Source organism: Hyperolius riggenbachi, chromosome 4, assembly GCF_040937935.1.
Source record: "Hyperolius riggenbachi isolate aHypRig1 chromosome 4, aHypRig1.pri, whole genome shotgun sequence".
Taxonomy (NCBI): Eukaryota; Metazoa; Chordata; class Amphibia; order Anura; family Hyperoliidae; genus Hyperolius; species Hyperolius riggenbachi.
In genome coordinates, this window is record NC_090649.1 from 38,732,662 (window position 1) to 38,738,661 (window position 6,000).

Genomic DNA, 6,000 nt, shown 5'->3' on the forward strand with positions numbered 1-6,000 from the left:
TATTTATTTCCTTTTAAATACCAGTCCATAGGTTAGTTTTTTTTGTTGTTGCTCGTTCTGTTTTTTTAAGCTTTTCCCATTTGCTTTCACTTGCTTATGGCTGCGTGCCTCTGACAGGACTTAGATTTCAAACATTGCCGATGTGCTCTATGACGGCAGAGCACTGTGAGCCAGGCAGGAGCCATTTTCATTGGCTCCTGGCCCTTTCTTCCCTGTAAGCCAATCCCGCTGGCTTACATTGGAGTGTCAGGAGCCAATCAAAGCGATGCCTGACCTGCTCACACAGCTCTGCCGTCATAGTGACGGCAGAGAGAGGGGCCTGCAGCGATGGCTCTGTGCGACGATTCAGTAAATGGGCATTTTGTGGTGCTGACAGTCTATGGTCCTTAAGGGGCATGAGACTGCTGGTACGGAAGTAGTTAAATACAGATTGCCTGGCACTCTTGCTGGCCTTTTAATGCATCAGTAGTGCCGAAGTCACACACCTGAAACAAGCATGCGGCAAAAGCAGTCAAACATCTGACCTACATGCTTATTTGCGGTCTATATCTAAAAGTGTCACAGGCAGAAGACAGCCAGGCAATCTGCTTTGTTTAAAATGGACCTGAAGATTCCCCCCCCCCCCCTAAAAAAAAAAAAGCTTCACTTACCTGGGGCTTCTGCCAGCCCCTCCTGTACATGTGCTGTCTTGGGATGATCCTGTGGTCCCCCCTAAAGAACCCCCCACTTTCTTTCGCTGACTTATAAATTGCCGACCACTGCGCCTGCATGGCCCTGGCTGTGCACGTCCTGGTTTGTGCTGCCATCTTCGGGAGCCTCCTGTGCCGGTACAGTACAAAAATCTCTACAGCGCCTCTGCAGGACGCTCCCGACAACAGGAGCACAAATGAGGATGCACACTGCCAGAGCCGGGCAGTGGGCGGCAACCAGAGGGATCATACCAGGACGGCTGCAGGGGGCTGGCAGAAGTGTGTTTTTTTTTTTTTTTATGGGGATTTTCAGGTCCATTTCAAAGCTAATGTAAAAAAAGAAGAAAAAAAAGCCTAAAAAAGAAACAAACTTGCATATGGAGAAGGAAGGCTGGTGCACACCGGCGGTTTGAGGTTTTTAGCAAACCACAAACGTGCAGCAAGATGCACGTTTGCGGCTTGCTAAAAACCTCAAACCGCCGGTGTTCACAAGCCCATAGAGATACATTAGCCAGGCGGATTTGGCCAGCGGATTTGCCCGGTGTGCACTGGGCCTTACACAGTATTTTCTGGGAAACCTTCAGTGATGATCTTGTGCACACTATGCTGCTGACTCAGCCTCTGACAGGTTATAAATCAACTTGCTGCACTTTATACATAGCCTGCTCTTACAGTGGACCTGAACTCTTGCACAGGACAGAAGGAAAAACACAGAGGAATGTACCCTGTATGTATTTAGAGATTTTAGCTTGTCTAATTCACCTTCACATCCGTGTTAGGCATGTCCTAGTACTGTGTATTCCCCCCCCATCTATCCCCCACCCGGAATCCCCCCCCTCCCTCCCCCTCGCAGCCCCCCTCCCTCTCCTCTCCCTCCTTCCCTTTTTAGGGTCAATGTAGTTAAATGTCTTTGTTGCGCACAAAATTATGCATCCTAATATGTGGGTGCAATTTTGACAAGGGATAGACATCTCACCAGATCTATGGTATGTATGGAGGAATCTGTATCCATGCATACACATCTATCCACAGGGTGGACATGGGGCGCACCAATTCTAGCCTATGTATTAATGGCAGTGATCGGAAGAAAATAGTTGTACAAATTGCCCAATATAGCACCACACATGAGTGGGAGTGTCAAACCCCTCCGTATTCTGAGGCATTATGCGCACCAACTTGGAACTAAAGGAGGAGATTAGATCCACAATGTTTTTGTTTATGTGTTGCCTAGACAATGGGCAATGTGCACGGGGTCGCCTTGGTAACGAATGGGCGGTGGCAATTCACGGAGCCGTCTGACCTATCAGCGCACTAGAGCGGTGGGCGGATGTGACGTCGCCGGCTGGGACGTCACAACCAGGAAGCGTCCCACCGCTCATCAGCACATCAATATACGGATGCAGAGGACGGGGCAGCGTGGTCCTGAATTGGGTGGAGGGCGAGGCATAGGGGCAGAAGGAGGGTGAGTGACGTTAGGAGGGGGCAGTAACGAAGTGACGGTATTTAAACCATCTGGTCATTTTGCATTCAGCTCTGACTTGAGCGGTGTTGCTGACGGAATCTCTGTTGGTGGGGGGAATTTTTGTGTATATATGTATGTGTATCACAGACTCCTGACGACGCCTCTTGTAATGAGGTGAAACAATTGTTGAGTTGCACTTTACAATCCACGCTTCACATGTCACTCCTGACACCCAGGGTGATCCCTATACCCAGCTACCTTCTATGAAGGTTTATTTCTAACCCCTATGGGGTTGTTTCCTCGACTATAGGCAGCATGTTAGACTGGAGGAACATGTATACAGGTGTTCCAGCCTCTGCTTAAGGAAACAGTGTGCGCTCTGTACTATTTCTAATTGCTGGTTAGGTCTATATTAAGTGCATCTGAATTATACTCTGTACGTGCAGGATAGCTACACCCCACTTAGAACTATTACATATGTGGGGGGGGATCAGCAAAGACCCCTGCACGTCCTTAAATTCATTCTTTTTACACTACCATCCAGCAATTGGTCTGCCTCTATTATAGAGTATACAGAGATTTCAGGCACCATTCATTTTATGCAAATCTCTGTGAACGGAGTGTGTCTAACTGTCAAAGCTCTGATCCAGAGTAGAGTGACCCAATCAATGTCCCTCTTACTTTCCATGTACATTATGGTCAAGCCTGTATTTGGCAAAGTGTGACACCTGTCTAATTCACCCATATCTATAACTAATCACCATTGTAATTCGCTCTCAGCTGTGTCTGTTCAGGAATCTCAGCAGAACTGCTATTTTGCAAACACAGGAAGTTAACCCTGAGTCTGTGTCCATGAAAGCAGGAAGTAGAAACACTGCAGATTTATTGCAGGATTTTGTATCGGCCATAACAAGGAAAGGTTTTTCTTTAAAGAGAACCCGAGGTGGGTTTGAAGAATATTATCAGCATACGGAGGCTGGATCTGCCTATACAGCCCAGCCTCTGTTGCTATCCCAAACCCCCCTAAGGTCCCCCTGCACTCTGCAATCCCTCATAAATCACAGCCGTGCTGCTGACAAACAGCTTGTCAGAGCTGGCTGTGTTTATCTCTATAGTGTCAGTCTGCTGCTCTCCCCGCCTCCTGCAGAACTCCAGTCCCCGCCTGCATCCCTTCCCTCCCTGCTGATTGGAGGGAAGGGACGGAGGCAGGGACCGGAGCTATGCAGGAGGCGGGGGAGCAGCTGAGACTGACACTACAGATGTAAACACAGCCTCACAGCACGGCTGTGATTTATGAGGGATTGCAGAGTGCAGGGGGACCTTAGTGGGGTTTGGGATAGCAACAGAGGCTGGGCTGTATAGGCAGATCCAGCCTCTGTATGCAGATAACATTCTTTAAACACACCTCGGGTTCTCTTTAAAAGATAAGTAACAACATAATATAATTTGAAGTCAGTGGGAACTTCCTCACACCCCCACTTCCTTCCTGCCACTCCTGGGACAGGACGAAGGGTTAGTGAGCCGCTAGAGGGGGACAGAGGGTTAGTGAGCCACTAGAGAGGGACAGAGAGCACAAATCAATGTGATACAGCAGAGATCAGCATGTCTGGCAGCAGACCATGTATGTGCAGTGCAGGATCATACAGACCATAAGACGCACACACTTTTTCCCTGTACACTCGGGGGAGAAAAAGTGCATCTTATGGCCTGAAAAATACAGTACCTAGAGGGAAATCTCCCAAATCCTCCACCCGACCTCCACTGATCGCCAGGACTGTCTGGAAGTTCACATCTTCACTCCTGTACATGAACGGGCACCAGGCGGTGCAGGAGCTCAGCTGTCATCAGACAGCCACGTGTAGCGGCGGTAGACGCACCATTGTGGTGAGAGAGCTGGAATATTCGAATTACCATGGTAGAGATGAGTTTTCAAGCAAAGTGAAGATTTGAATAGCACAAGCCTGGAACTAGTTGAGCTTATGAGCTTCCAGAAGGCACATATTCCAAAACTGATACTTCTGGTGCCTCTCTTCCATCACTGATCCAATCAGAGTATGAAACCTTCATTAGAACTCTGAACCTGGTTTATAAGCCAGTTTTTTCATTGGTTTATGTATATACCTCACTTTACATACTGTCTTAGGTGAATCGAGCACAAGCCTGTTAAAGGGTCCTGAACTATGCAAGAATTACCAGTGGCTATAGCTAGGGCTTATTCAGTGGCCGGTGCCCCCATAAACTGCGTGGCACAACAGCGTTGCCAACCTCCCCTCCGTGTTGGGGCCATACCTTCATTTAAAAGCTCCAACTGGAATTCTCTGCCCAGTCCTCATGCCCTTTTCTATGACGCTCCTTAAAGGGGCACTATAGCGAAAAATCGTAAAATGTTAAATTATTTGCAAACAGACAAATATGAAGTATGTTTTTTCCAGTGTAAAATAAGCCATAAATTACTTTTCTCCTATGTTGCTGTCACTTACAGTAGGTAGTAGAAATCTGACAGGTTTTGGACTAGTCCATCCCTTCATAGGGGATTCTCAGCATGGTTTTTATTCTTTATTAAGATATTTCCTAAAAAGGATTTAAACAATGATGCTGGCCAGCTTCCCTGCTCACTACACAGTTTTTTGGCAGTTGGACAGAGCAACTGCCATTCACTAAGTGCTTTTGGAAATAAATAAATCCCTGAGAATCCCCTATGAACAGATGGGCTAAGGCAGGGGTCCCCAACCACCGGGCCGCGGCCCACTGCCGGTCCGTGGGCAGTTGCCAGCTGGGCCGCGGCGGGTCTGGCCTCTCACCCCCCTCCCCCCGCAGCCGCCGCTCCTGTCACCTTATGAGCTGGCGGCCGCTTCCTGTCACTGATTCCCCGTAGCCGCTTTGAGGATTGCAGCATCTCCTTTTACAGCAGCGCTTCCTGCGCAGCTGCTGTAAGGAGGGAAGAAAGCGAGACAGCGCCGGTTTCCATGGTAACGGCGATCGCCGCTACAGGAAGCCGCTGCCCCGCTTTCTTCCCTCCTTACAGCAGCTGCGCAGGAAGCGCTGCTGTAATAGGAGATGCTGCATTCCTCATAGCGGCTACGGGGAATCTGTGACAGGAAGCGGCCGCCAGCTCAAAGCAGGTAACAGAAGCGGCGGCCGCGGGGGGAGGGGGGCTACACTGGGGCACTATACTAGCTATCCTGGGGCACTATACTAGCTGCACATGGGGCACTATGCTAGCTATACTGGGGCACACTGGGCACTATACTAGCACTATACTAGCTATACTGGGGCATACTGGGCACTATATTAGCTATACTGGGGCACACTGGGTACTATACTGGGGCACACTAGGCACTATACTAGCTATCCTGGGGCACACTGGGCACTATACTAGCTATCCTGGGGCACTATACTAGCTATCCTGGGGCACACTGGGCACTATACTAGCTATCCTGGGGCACATGGGGTACTATACTAGCTATACTGGGGCACACTGGGCACTATACTAGCTATCCTGGGGCGCTATACTGGGGCACACTGGGCACTGTAATAGCTATCCTGGGGCACACTGGGCACTATACTAGCTATCCTGGGGCACTATACTACCTATCCTGGGGCACTATACTGCCTATCCTGGGGCACATGGGCACTATACTAGCTATACTGGGGCACACTGGGCACTGTACTAGCTATCCTGGGGCACATGGGGCACTATACTAGATATACTGGGGCAGACTGGGCACTATACTAGCTATCCTGGGGCACACTAGGCACTATACTAGCTATCCTGGGGCACACGGGGCACTATACTAGCTATACTGGGGCACACGGGGCACTATACTAGCTATACTGGGGCACACTGGG